The 13,546-nt window shown below is 35.7% G+C and overlaps 1 pseudogene; it reads right to left on the bottom strand.

The window, feature by feature from the left end:
- Positions 1-11,670: 11,670 nt before the first annotated feature.
- LOC101704575 (DNA repair and recombination protein RAD54-like pseudogene) lies at positions 11,671-13,327 on the bottom strand (annotated as a pseudogene).
- Between the last annotated feature and the right edge of the window lie 219 nt (positions 13,328-13,546).

Below are 13,546 nucleotides of genomic sequence, written 5' to 3'. Positions count from 1 at the left end.
TTTGTGCTACAAAAATTGCTTTAGAATGTCTACATCAGAAAAAGTTCAGATAATTAAAAATAGAAGTTTGTAATCCCTGAAGTTTGGAATCCCTATGAAGTTAGTGTTGACATTCTCTCCTCGCAAAGGGAACCTGATCACTTTCTTGCTTCCAGAGGATTACAGTGTAAATGGTGTCATCTTCTTTATTTATCTTTACTATGAACAAAAAGCTTGACCTCAATAATGCCATTTACTTTAAGTTCTTATTTACCAAGACATTTCTCAGATACAAGTATAAGTAGGAAAATGAAATAATTTTTTAACTGAGACACTTTGGTCCAAATTTCTTTCAGAATTCTAAATTTTTCAAATTTATAAAGATAATTTTATGATTGTAATGTACATTACCTAATGTTCTTTTCTAGGAAGAAAACAGTATACGTGTACATTATTTTTGCAGCAAAATTTCTGTATATTCACACTAGAAAGAATGAATAAAGACTTTGAAGGTTTAAATACAAATGAATTCATTTGTTGAAAATTTTCAGTTTTGCATAATATAGGCTCCAAATATTATAAGCTTTCACATCTTCTCTTTTTGACTCTAAATTGCTAATAAAAGATTTGAACCTATCTAATGTTCTCTTTCTCCTCTTCAAAAATTTCTTATTGATTCCACACCCAATTGTAGTACAAAATATCCCAATACATGGGTGATAAAAGTTTGACCTAGCATTTGATTTTACATGGTAGAATTTTGATATTTGTCTATCATTTGGAGTAACATCCAGGGTATAATTTGGTGTTCTTTAAAGCTCCAAATTTGGGTGATAAATGATATGATAATCACTAGGAAAGATTTTCTCAACAAGGGTTATTCTTCTTTAAGGAAGCTCATACGAAGGGTATTAAATTGATCAATCTGGCTGGGAATTCCAGCCTATGTGAGGAATACACGATGTACGAAATTGTACATAATAATGTCATCATCCTTTGATTGAAAATAAATTTTTAGAAATTAGAAGAATAATGTATAAATTAAACATCACATGGATTTTTAATTACAATATATATATATATATATGTCAGTACTGTGCTGTACTATTTCTATCTTATTTCCTATTCCTCAAAGACAATCAATTCTGAAATTTTATATTTTTAGGCGATTGATTCTCTTCATTTTTTAATTAATATTTCTTATGTATTTACCATGCAAAATTCCTTGTGAGCCACAGTTTCATGGAATGACAAATGAAATACAACATATATAGTTAATAGACAAATTCAATGGTAAGATACAGGGTAAAAATATTATGGAACATATGAAGCAAGTACTCATTGGAAATGCCAAGGGATGAAGAATAATCTGCAATTAAAAATAAGATATTAAAGGTAGGCCTCACTGGAAAACATGTAATTTAACATTTTGAAAACAAAAGAGTTATCCAACAAGATATCTGTGGAAGAATATTCTGCCAAGCCAAACTATTTGCAGGCTTAGAGAACAATATTTATTTTTTATGAATTATAATTTTCACATTGAATCTAAGATATCAGTGTCTAAGCCAATGTGAATAGAATTTTCTCCCATATTTTCTCCTTGATGTTTTATAACTTTTTTGTGCATTTTAAATTTTTTGCACATAGTCAAAGCATAAAAGACATTGTTCTTTTTGCATATGCAGATCCAAATGACCCAATAATATTTTCTAAAATGCTATGATTTCTACACTGGATTTCATCTGTGCCTTTGTAAACATCAGTTGCCCCAAAAATTGTTTTCAGATTTGTTATTCTATTCTTATTTATCTAACTTCATGACAATAACATGTTATTTTAATCTTTATAATCCTCACATGCATTTCACCTTTTCATATGTTATAAACATCACAATATATTTTTACTGTTTTATTAAAACAACAAATTATATTTCAGAGATTTACAGAATAAGGAAAATACTCTTTACATTTATCTGTATTGCATCTGTTTCTAGTGCTTTTCATTTGTTTGTATACAGAAGATATTAATATGGTATCAGTTTCCTTCTGTCTGAAAGAATCCCTTTAATATTTTCTGAAGTGTTACACTGCTGATGAGAATTTTTTTCACATTTGTCTCCCTCAAAGTGTCATTTTTGAAAGATATTTCTGTCAGCTATAAAACCAATGTGAGAGTTTATTTTGCTTTAAAGGTGTTATTCTTTCATTTCCTTAGTTGTCACAGATTACAGCCAGAAATTTGTCTTCATTCCTGTTCCGTTGAATGTAAAACATCTGTTTTCTGTGGCAACTTTTAACACTTTATTTGTATCCTCTGTGTTAATTTGATTATGAAGCGCCTTGGTATAGTTTTCTTCATGTTTCTAGTGCTTGGGTTTCACTGAGCTTCCATGTAGGTCTTTCAAGTTTAAAATAATTTCATTATTTCCTCATACACCTTTTCTGTTCATCTCTCATCTGTTCTATCAGCCAAATTACTTACAATTTCAGCTATTTAAAGTTGTTTCACAACTTTTGATCCTTTCAGTAAATTATTTTTCTCTCTGTTTGATTTTTAAGAGTGTCTTAATTTCACCAATCTTTTCTTTTGCAAATCTAACCTGCTATTAATCCAATCCTGCAAATATTTCATCTCAGACTTTGTAGTTTTCATGTCTATAATTTTAATTTGGTTTACTTTTCCTTATATGTCTAATTTGTAAACACGTGGAATGTGTTTAATATCCTTCTCAGCTAATGCTATCATGGCTCAGTACTGCATCATATTTGATTATTTTCTTCCTTGTGAGTTGCTTTCACTTTCCTCTTTGTCCACCTGGTAAACTTTATAAGATGTCAGAGCTCCTCAGTTTGACTTAGTGGGCTAGATTCTGTAGTATTCCTATAAATCTTCTTGAGTTTGCTTTGAGATGTAGTTTATAAATAATCAAATTTTTTTAGTGATTGTTTTTCTGACTTGTTAGATGGATCATAGTCAGTTTTGGGTATAGTTTTAATTATTGTTCACTATAACAGAAGGACTTTTCTTGGTACTCAATCTTATGTCATGTGAAATAATGAGTTTTTACAATATGGATGTGAACTGCTACATGCTTGGCCCTGTAGGAGTGCCAGTCATTGTACCTTCCATTATTTTTAGATGGTTCTTCTATTCCTAGTGTGGTCTCTTAGTTCATTCATTCTGCTGTAACAAAATACCCTAGGTTGGGTTATTTAGAAATAATATACATTTATAGTTCACATTTCTGGAGTTTGGGAAGTTCATGATCAAGGTACTAGTAGTTTCAGTGTCTGGTGAAAACCTGTAACCTGGTAGGTGATTTATTCTACATGTCCTCACATGGCAAAAGAGGAAAAGGGTATTTTCCTCAGCTTCTAATAAAGCTACTAATCATATTCATAAGGATGGGGCCCTCTTGACTTAATCATTCCCTAAAGGATCCACATCTTAATACTATCACTTTGGTTGTTAGGTTTCAACATATAAATCTGAGGAAAACACCAAATTTATACCAGAACAAGTAGTTTCCTTACACACAAATGATGAGCAATATTCAGCTTAAAACTCAAGGAAGAGTTTTCTATCCTTGGGATTCTGTATCATTCTCTCTTCTCTGGTTCACTCCATAATGAGATCAAGCTTTCCTGATTGCCATTTATGCTCAGCTCCATCTTTGCAACACAAAATGAGAGACAAATGCTTTTCCACTTCATTCCCACTTGCTGAAATGTAGCTTGGAAGTTCTCTTTCTGTAGCATGTCTAGAGCAACGTGGAGGCTTATTTTGTTGCTGTTGTTGTTTGTTTTCTTATCATTTATTCCATTTGTCAAGAGTTATTTATTCTTTATTAACTGACATGTAGTAATTTAAAATGTGATATTTCATGTAAGTTGTTGGGGAGTATTTGGTGTTTTGCACACAAGTGTGCTAGCATTCTCTTCTCTTCATTTCAGCTTTCCTTACTGTGTCATCCCAAAAGATCACTGAGTGGGTACTGGAGATAAATTCCTGAAAACTCAGCTTCATTACTTCAGCCAGTAAAGTCTTTTTTGCTTAGATAAGGCTTCTTGATTTGCAGGGCTTTTGATAGCCACAGGCTACAAAGTAATTTAATTAAAAATTTCTGAGATCTCAAAAGTTACTTCCGAATACTAAAGTGATAAAATAAACTTACTTATGAATATGATCCCCTAAAGATACAGATAAAAAAGAAAATGTGCTAAATAAGAAAGTTCATATAAATACTATTGAAATTATTATTCACAATATTAGCAAGATGCAAGTTTATCAAAGTATAGTGGAGATTGGGTGGAAGTAAAGAAGACCAAATATAAGGAACTCAAATATAACAGTTGCAAAAGTAACATATCTGTAATATTCATAATAGATACAACTGCTCATAAATTATTCCAAAAGAGTTTCTCCCAGAGGTGGCAAAGAACTTAACAGTGATCAATAGTGAATTAAAAATGTTTAAAAGTAATCTGCTCCTCATGTAGACCATTGACCTATGAATGCAAGCTTTACAATTAATCAAGAAGGACATTTGCATATGTTTTAAAATGAAGGCCTAGAAATAGAATTTAGACATAGAGTTGACATTTTTTAACAGGATACATGGCACCATAAATACACTAGGTGGAACTGTATCTGTAAAGTTAAGTTAAACAAACACTTCAACTGTTTCTTACCCAAAGTTAATTTTAACATGTTATATATAATAAATAAATAATTTTAATTCTTGTCAGAATTTTATGTTCATTTCTATGGAAAAATTACACCACTGTGTACATCCAAACCTTAATTTCCCTGAGTAAGTATGGTAAATTCATCGATAGGGATCATCAGTGTCATAAATGATGTTCTTCACACTTTACTGGCCAAAGATTTAGGAAACGTAAGCCAGACAAAACTTCAAGTAGGTTTGCTGGGCTTGTTTTAAAGCTCATGTTATTTCTTCTTAAGCAAAATGCATTCTTTGAAATGATGAAACTCTATTTTAGTATATCACAAAGACGATAATGTACTTTTTCTAGTAGCTGTGTCCTACTGTCTTAGTTACTTTTCCCTTGTTGCAGAGACAAAACACTTGACATGCAAAGTTAAAGGGGAAAGGGTTTATTTAGCTCACAGTTTGTAGAGGTTTCAGTCCATAATCAGCTGGCTCCAAGCCAGGTTAGATAGCAAACAGGCACTAAAGAGGTGAAACAACATGGCATGCACCAGCACCAAGCAGCGAAAGCAACAAGGGAACCTTAGTCTTTCTGCCCCTTTTATTTTTCCAGTCTACTGAGATTAGGCCAGTGCCAAACCAATCAGTGTACTGGTTTAGTAATCACACGCCCTTAATCCCAGCATCACACACTCTAGATTCAGCTACCTCTGAAAAAGCCCTGTGATTTCATAAGGCTTTCCAGGGGCATCTAGACACAAATCATAACACCCGCACACCACCACACTTCATTTTCTCTATGCATTTAGCAAAATTTTAACACTCAACTTTGTCCAATAAATGAAACATAACTTATACATGGAGTCAGAGCCACCAATGCTGTGCATAATATGCAGCTGCTTATCATGGAGTCATTTCCAAGTTGTGTACAGTGTGAGTGAGTATCTTCAGGAGCAAATTCTTCTCTGATCCCTGTTCCAGTCCTCAGGGCCTCACACCTCTGCTCGGCCTGTGGTTGGTGCATTCACCCAAGGTCTGGTGAAGATTCATACTCAAACCTGAGGGATTTGTGATATTTTTTACTTCATTTCCTCAAAGTTTCACTTCCTTTCTTTGCTGTGAACCCCTTTCTTAGACCATGTGCTCCCCAAGGCCAGGACTTGAGGATTTGTTTTGTCTATAATATTGTCAGTCGTTTATTTCTTATCTCCACATCCTACCTCCATCTCAGCTTCCAGTATGTAAATGCCTACTTTTCTTTTAGCACATAAATCATGTTTTCAGCTTATATTTCAGCTACACACCTTTTGATCCTGTTACTATTTAGATTAGAGAAGTAGCAATGAGGAGTAGGGTGTGAAAAAGTATACATACATAATACACAAAAAGAAATTAGATATAAACCATAAACACTAAATTGGAGAGATACTTTGGTATAGAGTAAAAAATCTCTACAGGGTCGCATGGCAAATGTCTTGATGTGTGTTCTCCCCCCTTGCAACCTTAGCTCCCTTTGTTCCCATGTAACAGGCTGAAAAAAAATGTAAAAAAGCTCATCTCTAGTGACTCATATCATCTTCCTTTTTGTACCCCTTCACACTGTTACATATGGCCAAAGCTGTTGTCTGATGCCAAGCTGGATTTTGCTCACAGTAAAATTTCTTTTGGTGTAAAGAAAGGAAATATTTGAAATAATTTTTACTTAGAATTTCAAAATAGAAACAAAACATTTAAAGAAGGCTAAAGGCAGTGCAGATTTGGAAATGTGGTTTAAAGTTCTTGTTCTGACAGACACATGATCACACAAGCCCTCCCTGCTTCAAAATCCATGAGTTGCAGTCAGAGGTGAAGTACTGACAACTGGTTTATATCTGCACCCAGTAGCACTCACAGGGCAAAACTCACAACAGTTGTCTGCGACCATTGACCAATACCGGTGCTGTTCTACCACAGAGCTATAACAAGTATGCACAATATTATCTGTCTTGTTCTTGTGCCCTTCTGTTTTTATTAATTATACTTCATTACTTCAAGAAAGGGAAATTCCTCTTATTCTTATTTTTAGGAATGGTTGGAGAAAAATAATTCACAAACCTTGGTTTCAATGAGAAGCAATGGATATCCGTATAGATACAGGGTTTCATTTGGGGATAATAAAATATTCTAAAGGTAATTGTGTTGATGGTTGTACATCCCTGAGAATACTAAAGCCCATACCATTGTATACTTTAAATGGGTATATTGTGCAATACCTGAATTATATCTCAATAAAGAGCTTATATAAAAATAAAGAAAAAGAAACCATCAATATTTGTTTCAATATAAGTCTTGTACAGCAGTCCAACATGTAAAAGACATAAATGGAAAATGTTCTGTTTACATCAAAGGTGAAAATCTAAGAATTAAATGTGCTACCCAACCCAATACACACTCACCTGCCACCTCTCCATTGAGGACCTCATCAAATACAAAGTGAAAACCCTATCAAGGGCAATCTTATTTCTCATATAAGCATGTACAGCTTCCCACAAGTAAGCTGGTCAGATTTCCTAACAATCCTGAAACTAAAACTGAGTCTTCAGTCTGGCTTAGCATCTTTTTACTAAAATCTGAAACTATTTACATTTTAAATTGCTGAATCAATAAAGGAGAATTTATTTAAATGGAAATTATTTCAAAAGGAAAATAAATGAGCAGGGGAAATGAGTGTTCCTGTTTTAAATTCTAGTTTTCTGTTGCATCACCACTTCATAGTTAAACACTGCAAAGTTAAAGGTTATTAATTATTGAGTTCACAGAATGTATCGTTTTCTAAGAATAATTTCCCATTGAGAAGAGTTTGTCTTTGTTGCTTTGGTTTTTCAATAACAACTTCTGACAGGAAGCTGATCCAGAGAATATTGTTAAAATTGACTACAGTTAGGAAATTAGATGCTCAGCATTTCCTTAATGGCAGCTGAAAACTGATGTTTGCAGTGGGATTCTACTCAATGATTTGTATCCCATTGGGTTGAAAATTTAACTAATAAATATCACATTTATTTTTATAAACTTTGAAACAGTGTATCTATGAGCTTTAGAATTACTCATAAATAATTCTCGATGCATCCTCTGGTCTCTTTGGTGTCTCTTGCAACGATCGAGTGATTGTACTGAAATGCAAAGACTCACATCCAAATTAATTCAAAACCAAAGAAAACTACTATCCTTCTAAAGGTCAAACATGGTGATGGAGGTGAGTTAGCATAAATTCAAAAATGTCTCACATGGATTAGGAAAAATTCAGAATTTGTCATTTAAAATTAAAAGGAAAATATAAAAAAGTTTATTTACAGAGAAGCAAACCTATAAAATACAGAAAGAAAAAATGAGAAAATATTAGCACAAACATTGAAAACCTAAAGAGAATCATTGAAAAATCTAATGTCTTCTTTTTCATGACAAGTATTTTATAAGCTATAAATATACTTTATCTTGTATACAAGCTTGTATAAAAATATACATTTTACCTAAGTGTTTTGAAAAATTTAACTTGGTCACAATCATTTTTTATGAATTAGACAAAAGTAATCTTGGGACTATTCTGAAATAAAAATATCTGTAAAGCTATTCAAGATTAACTGCTTCAGAAGTTTTAAATACAAATCATTCTATTATCAATTTACATAAATATGAAATAAAGAATATTAGATTATGTTATCATTCCCTAAGAGTTTGTATCCAGAATTTACTTATTTGAAACAAAAGATGTGTGAGAACAACAACAAAACAACATATGTTAAAAATAAGTCTGTAGGGCCAGGGATTTAGCTCAGTGGTTCCACCGCCTGCCTCACAAGTGCAAGGACCTGAGTTCAATCCCCAGTACCAAAACAAACAAACAAACAAACAAAAAATAAGTTTGAAAGTATCCCCACAATTGTTAACAACATTCTAGTTATACTAATAAGTGAAAAGAACAATATCTCATTTTCAAAGTATTACTCTTTTTCTAGAGTTCTGATGCCCTAAATGTACATACTTCAAAATTCTAAGACAGTATTTTAACATGCAATTCTACCTTACCTGACTATGGTTTTATGTGACTTATTCAAAATTTTTATTCATCATCTGTCATACAAATAAGTTTTTGATACCTAGATGGTGTGTATAACTGATTTGCAATATTATATCACAGATTTTCATATTCTCATACAACAAAACATTATCCTCACTAGATGACCTACTTCCACATTTGCATATACTGTAAATTTTTGGTAGTGTTTTTGTTTTCAGAAGGAGAGTAAAACAGAGTGATGTGAAGGGAAATGAGGCCCCCTGAGAAGTTCTGCCCTCTGTCCTGCAGTGCGTTAAATACTCGTCAAAGTTCTACATCCCAGGTCACTGATGACTGTCCTTATAGAAATGTGTAGAGGAAAAGCTCCATGATTTATTAGCTGAAGCTGGCATCTAACACAGTTTTGTTTTTTTTGTTTTTTTGCTAAATTATTTTATTGGTACATTTTAGGTATACAACACATTTACATTCCTCATTGGGAATTGTACCTTTACGTAATGCATCTTGGTTCTTATTTTTTCCCCATTCCTAGCCCTCCCTTCACCCCTTCCACCCTCCCCTATTTACAAAGACTTTATTTCCATTTTTTCCATTTTCTCATCATTTTTCCTTTCCCTTCTTTCCTTTCCCCTGCCCCTCCCACTACCCCTACCCCTTTGGACCTTTTCTTCCTATTTTGTATTATCGATTATTCATTCTAATCATTGGTACATTTTAGATATACAATATAATGACATTCATCATTGGAAATTTGCACCTTTTCATAATCTGTCTTGGTTCTTATTTTTCACCCTTGCCCAACCCTCCCTTCAACCTCTCCATTCCTCCCTATTTACAAAGATTTTGTTCCTATTTTTCCATTTTCTCATATTAATCCTATTCCCTTCTGTCCTTCCCTTACCTCTTCCACTTACTTCCCCTTTGCCCCTTTTCTTCCTATTTCACATGATCTACTATACATTTTAGTCCTTATTTACACTTTCTGTTTCTCACACCAGAGAAACTATTCGGTATTTATACATGTGTGTCCTATTTTTTTCACTTAAGTGTATCGCCTCAATGTGCATCCACTTAGCTATAAATATCTCTGATTTCTCATTTTTTGTGGCTGAGTAGTTCTCCATTTTATAAAAAAACCACATTTTCTTTATCCAGTCTCCAGTTGATGGGCATTTGGGCTGTTTCCAAGCTTTACCTATCACAAACTGTGCTGCTATGAACATGGGTGCACATATATCACTGTGGTATGATTCTTTTAATTCTTTGGGGAAGATACCCAGCAGTGGAATAGCAGGGTCAAATGGGACTTCCAGTGCTAGTTCTTTGAAGTATCTCCGTATTGATTTCCACAGTGGTTGCACCAGTCTACGCTCCCACTAGCAGTGGAGCAGGGTTCCTCTTTCCACACAGCCCCGCCAACATTTGTTATTGGTTGATTTCAGGATAGCAGCCATTCTTTCTGGAGTGAGGTGGAATCTAAATGTTGTTTTCATTTGCATCTCTCTAATGACCAGTGATGTTGAACATTTTTTCATGTATTTATTTGCTATTTCTACTTCCTTGTCTGAGAAATGTCTGTTCATTTCAGATGCCCATTTTTGGATTAGGTCTTTAAATTTGGGAGGTCTGATGTTTTTAAGTTCTTTATAGATTTGAGATAGTAGACCTTTGTCTGAGGAGAAGCAGGTGAAGATTTTTTCCCACATTGTGGGTTGTCTCTTCACACTGTTGGTGGTTTCTCTTGCTGTGCAGAAGCTTTTTAATAAGACGAGATCCCACTTGTTGATTGTTTGTGCTAGTTCACAGGCAACTGAAATTTTGTTCATAAAATCTTTTCCTACTCCAATGTCTTCAAGAGCTCTACCTAACCTCTGTTCCAACTGGTTCAGAGTTTCTATTTTAATATTTAGATCTTTAATCCATTTCGATTTTAGTTTAGTGCATGGTGAGAGATATAGGTCTACTTTTAATCTTTGGCAAGTTGAAACCCAATTTTTCTAGTACCATTTATTAAGGAGGCTATCTTTCCTCCAGTGAGGGTGTTTGGCTCCTTTGTTGAAGATGAGGTGACTGAGTGTTTCTGGAGTTGTTTCCAGAGTTGTTTCCTCATCTTTTAATCTGTTCCACTGGTTCTCAGGTCTGTTTCTTTGCAAGTGCCATGCTGTTTTCATCACAGTGGCTTTGTAGTATAGTATGAAGCTGGGGGTTGTAATGCTCCCTGTCATGTCTCTGTTACCTAGAATTGCTTTTGCTATTCTGGCTCTCTTCTTGTTCCAAATGAATTTTTTGATTGTTCTCTCAAGGTCCATGAAGTATGCTGCTGGGATCTCAATTGGAATTGCATTAAATCTATATAGCAGTTTTGGAAGTATGGCCATTTTCACTATATTAATCCTTCCTACCCAGGAGCAGGGGATGTCTGTCCATTTTCTGACATCATCTTCAATCTCTCTTTTCAGAGTGCTATAGTTTTCAGAGAAGAGGTCTTTGATTTCTTTCGTTAGGTTGATTCCTATGTATTTCAGTTTTTTGGATGCTATTGTGAAAGGAATTATTTGCCCTATTTCTCTCTCAGTGAGTCTGTCATTAATGTAGAGGAAAGCTATTGATTTTTGTGTGTTTACCTTGTAACCAGATACTTGACTGAATTTGGTTATTAAGTCTAGAAGACTTTTGGAGGAGTTCTTGGGGTCTTCTATATAAAGTATCATGTCATCTGCAAATAATGACAATTTGACTTCTTCATTTCCTATCTTTTTTCCCCCCTTTCACACCTTTATTCCTTTCTTTTTTTTAACCAAAAAAAAAGTTTTTCTTATAAAATAAATTTGGGGCAAACATCATGCAGCCCTTCTTGATGATTTTCTCCCAGAGAACAAAATTGACCAGGGTATGGTGGGGCAGGGAGCCCCTTTCCCTGTATCCTTCCTCTAACAGCTACACCTAGACCAGCTAGTTATCAGTGAAGCCCCCGCTGCTCTTCATGGGAACGCTGGTAGAAGACGAAGGTGATGGCTGTGGAGGCAGCGTCCCAGGCAGCCTTGGAGTACCTCATCCTGCATTCCTCGCTTATCAGTGCTGTGGTTCCACTGAGCCAGGTCTGAAGTGCAGTCAGAACCATCAGGGGGTGGCCAGACCTGACGGTTGTTGACACATCAGCGGCACTGCAGCCTGTCATGTGTGTCACTAAGGCTAGCTTCATCCAGGATAAACAGCTCCTTCAGCTGGCCCAGAGAGAAGTGCCACTCTACATCCTGCTCCTTGTCTACCACACAGCTACGTAGCGCCTTCTTGTGGCTCTGCCACTGGAAGATCTTTTCCTTGATGGTTTCTGCAGACAGCAGGTGATAGATATACCAGGTCTTCTTTTGACCATCACACCAAACCTGAGCCATGGCTTGTTCATCATTTGCTGGGTTCCAGTCAGGATCAAACATGACCAGCCGGTTGGCCCCAGTGAGATTGAGGCCACAGCCCCCAGCTTTACTGCTCAGCATGAAGACAAAATCAGGGCTGGATGGACTATAGAAACGTTCCACAACCTTGGCTCGCTTCTTAATGGACATCGTGCCATCCAGGCGGACATAGAAGTACCTTTGCATTTGGCAGAGCTTCTCAAAGAGATCCAATGTCTGGGTGTAATTGGACACCAGCACTACTTTGTCACTGCTGCAACTTTGGGTCACTGCCAGAATATAATCAAGGACCAACATCTTACCTGACAGCTGTGGCTCTATAGACTTAGAACTATAACCAGGGGGAAAGATGTCCAAGGCACCCTCAAAACCATCCTCCTCTTCTACACACTTGTCATGAATTAGAGCTGGATGATTACAAAGCTTCTTTAGTGATGTGACGGAAGAAAAGGAAGATATACTCATCTTGCCTTCATGCAAGCCTTCCGCTGGCTTGTCTTGTCTCAGAAACCTCTTGTATAACTCAGTCTGAAGGGGTGTAAGCCTGTAACAAACCACGTGCTCAATCTTCACAGGCAGATATTTAGAAAGGATATCAGATGTCCTCCGTATTAGACACCTGTTCGCAATGCTAATGAGCTCTTGCAGTCACTCCTCCCCTAGCTGCCTATCTGCCTCACTGGCAGCTGCATCTCAACTCTTCAAAATTGGTAACTCAAAATGCTTCTTGAACTCCTGGGCAGTCCCCAGGATGCCTGAGTTAACAAAATGAACCAAGCTGAAATATTCAAGCAGATCATTTTGGATGGGAGCCCCAGATATGAGCAGTCTCCGGCTGGTGTTCAAGCTGTCCAGAGCCTGATAAGTCTGATTCTCTGAGCTCTTGAGCCTATGTCCCTCATCACATATGACCAGCCCAACACTTCCTTTCTGAAGGACTCCAACATGAAGGCGGAAGGTCTCATAGGAAATGATGAGGATGGGAGAAGGCACTCTGGCTCCACGCTGGTTCATGAATCTTTCCAGCTTTTGGTCTATCTCATCCTTGGATCCTCCATCGATAGCCAGAGGTTGGATCCTTCCTCCAAGCCACTTCCCAACCTCATTGTACCAGTTCTTCACTAGACTGGAGGGCAACATGACCACTGCTTTGTCAATTTCTGATTTGCACTCTGGACTCTGGCACAAAAGTGTCCACATGAATGCAATGCACTGCAGCATCTCATTTTCTATCTTTATTCCTTTTATTTCTTTCTCTTGTCTAATTGCCGTGGCTAATGTTTCCAGAACTATATTGAACAAGAGTGGTGATAGTGGACATCCTTGTCTTGTTCCTGATTTTAGTGTAAAGGATTTCAGTTTTTGAGTATTTAGTATGATATTGGCTGTTGGTTTTTCATAGATGGCTTTTATCAGTTT

This window comes from Heterocephalus glaber, unplaced genomic scaffold (assembly GCF_053883595.1).
Source record: "Heterocephalus glaber isolate CG9 unplaced genomic scaffold, H.glaber_assembly_v1.0 deba00001461, whole genome shotgun sequence".
NCBI lineage: Eukaryota > Metazoa > Chordata > Mammalia > Rodentia > Bathyergidae > Heterocephalus > Heterocephalus glaber.
The sequence above is the reverse complement of the archived record's forward strand: the minus strand, read 5'-3'. Positions and strand labels throughout refer to the sequence as shown.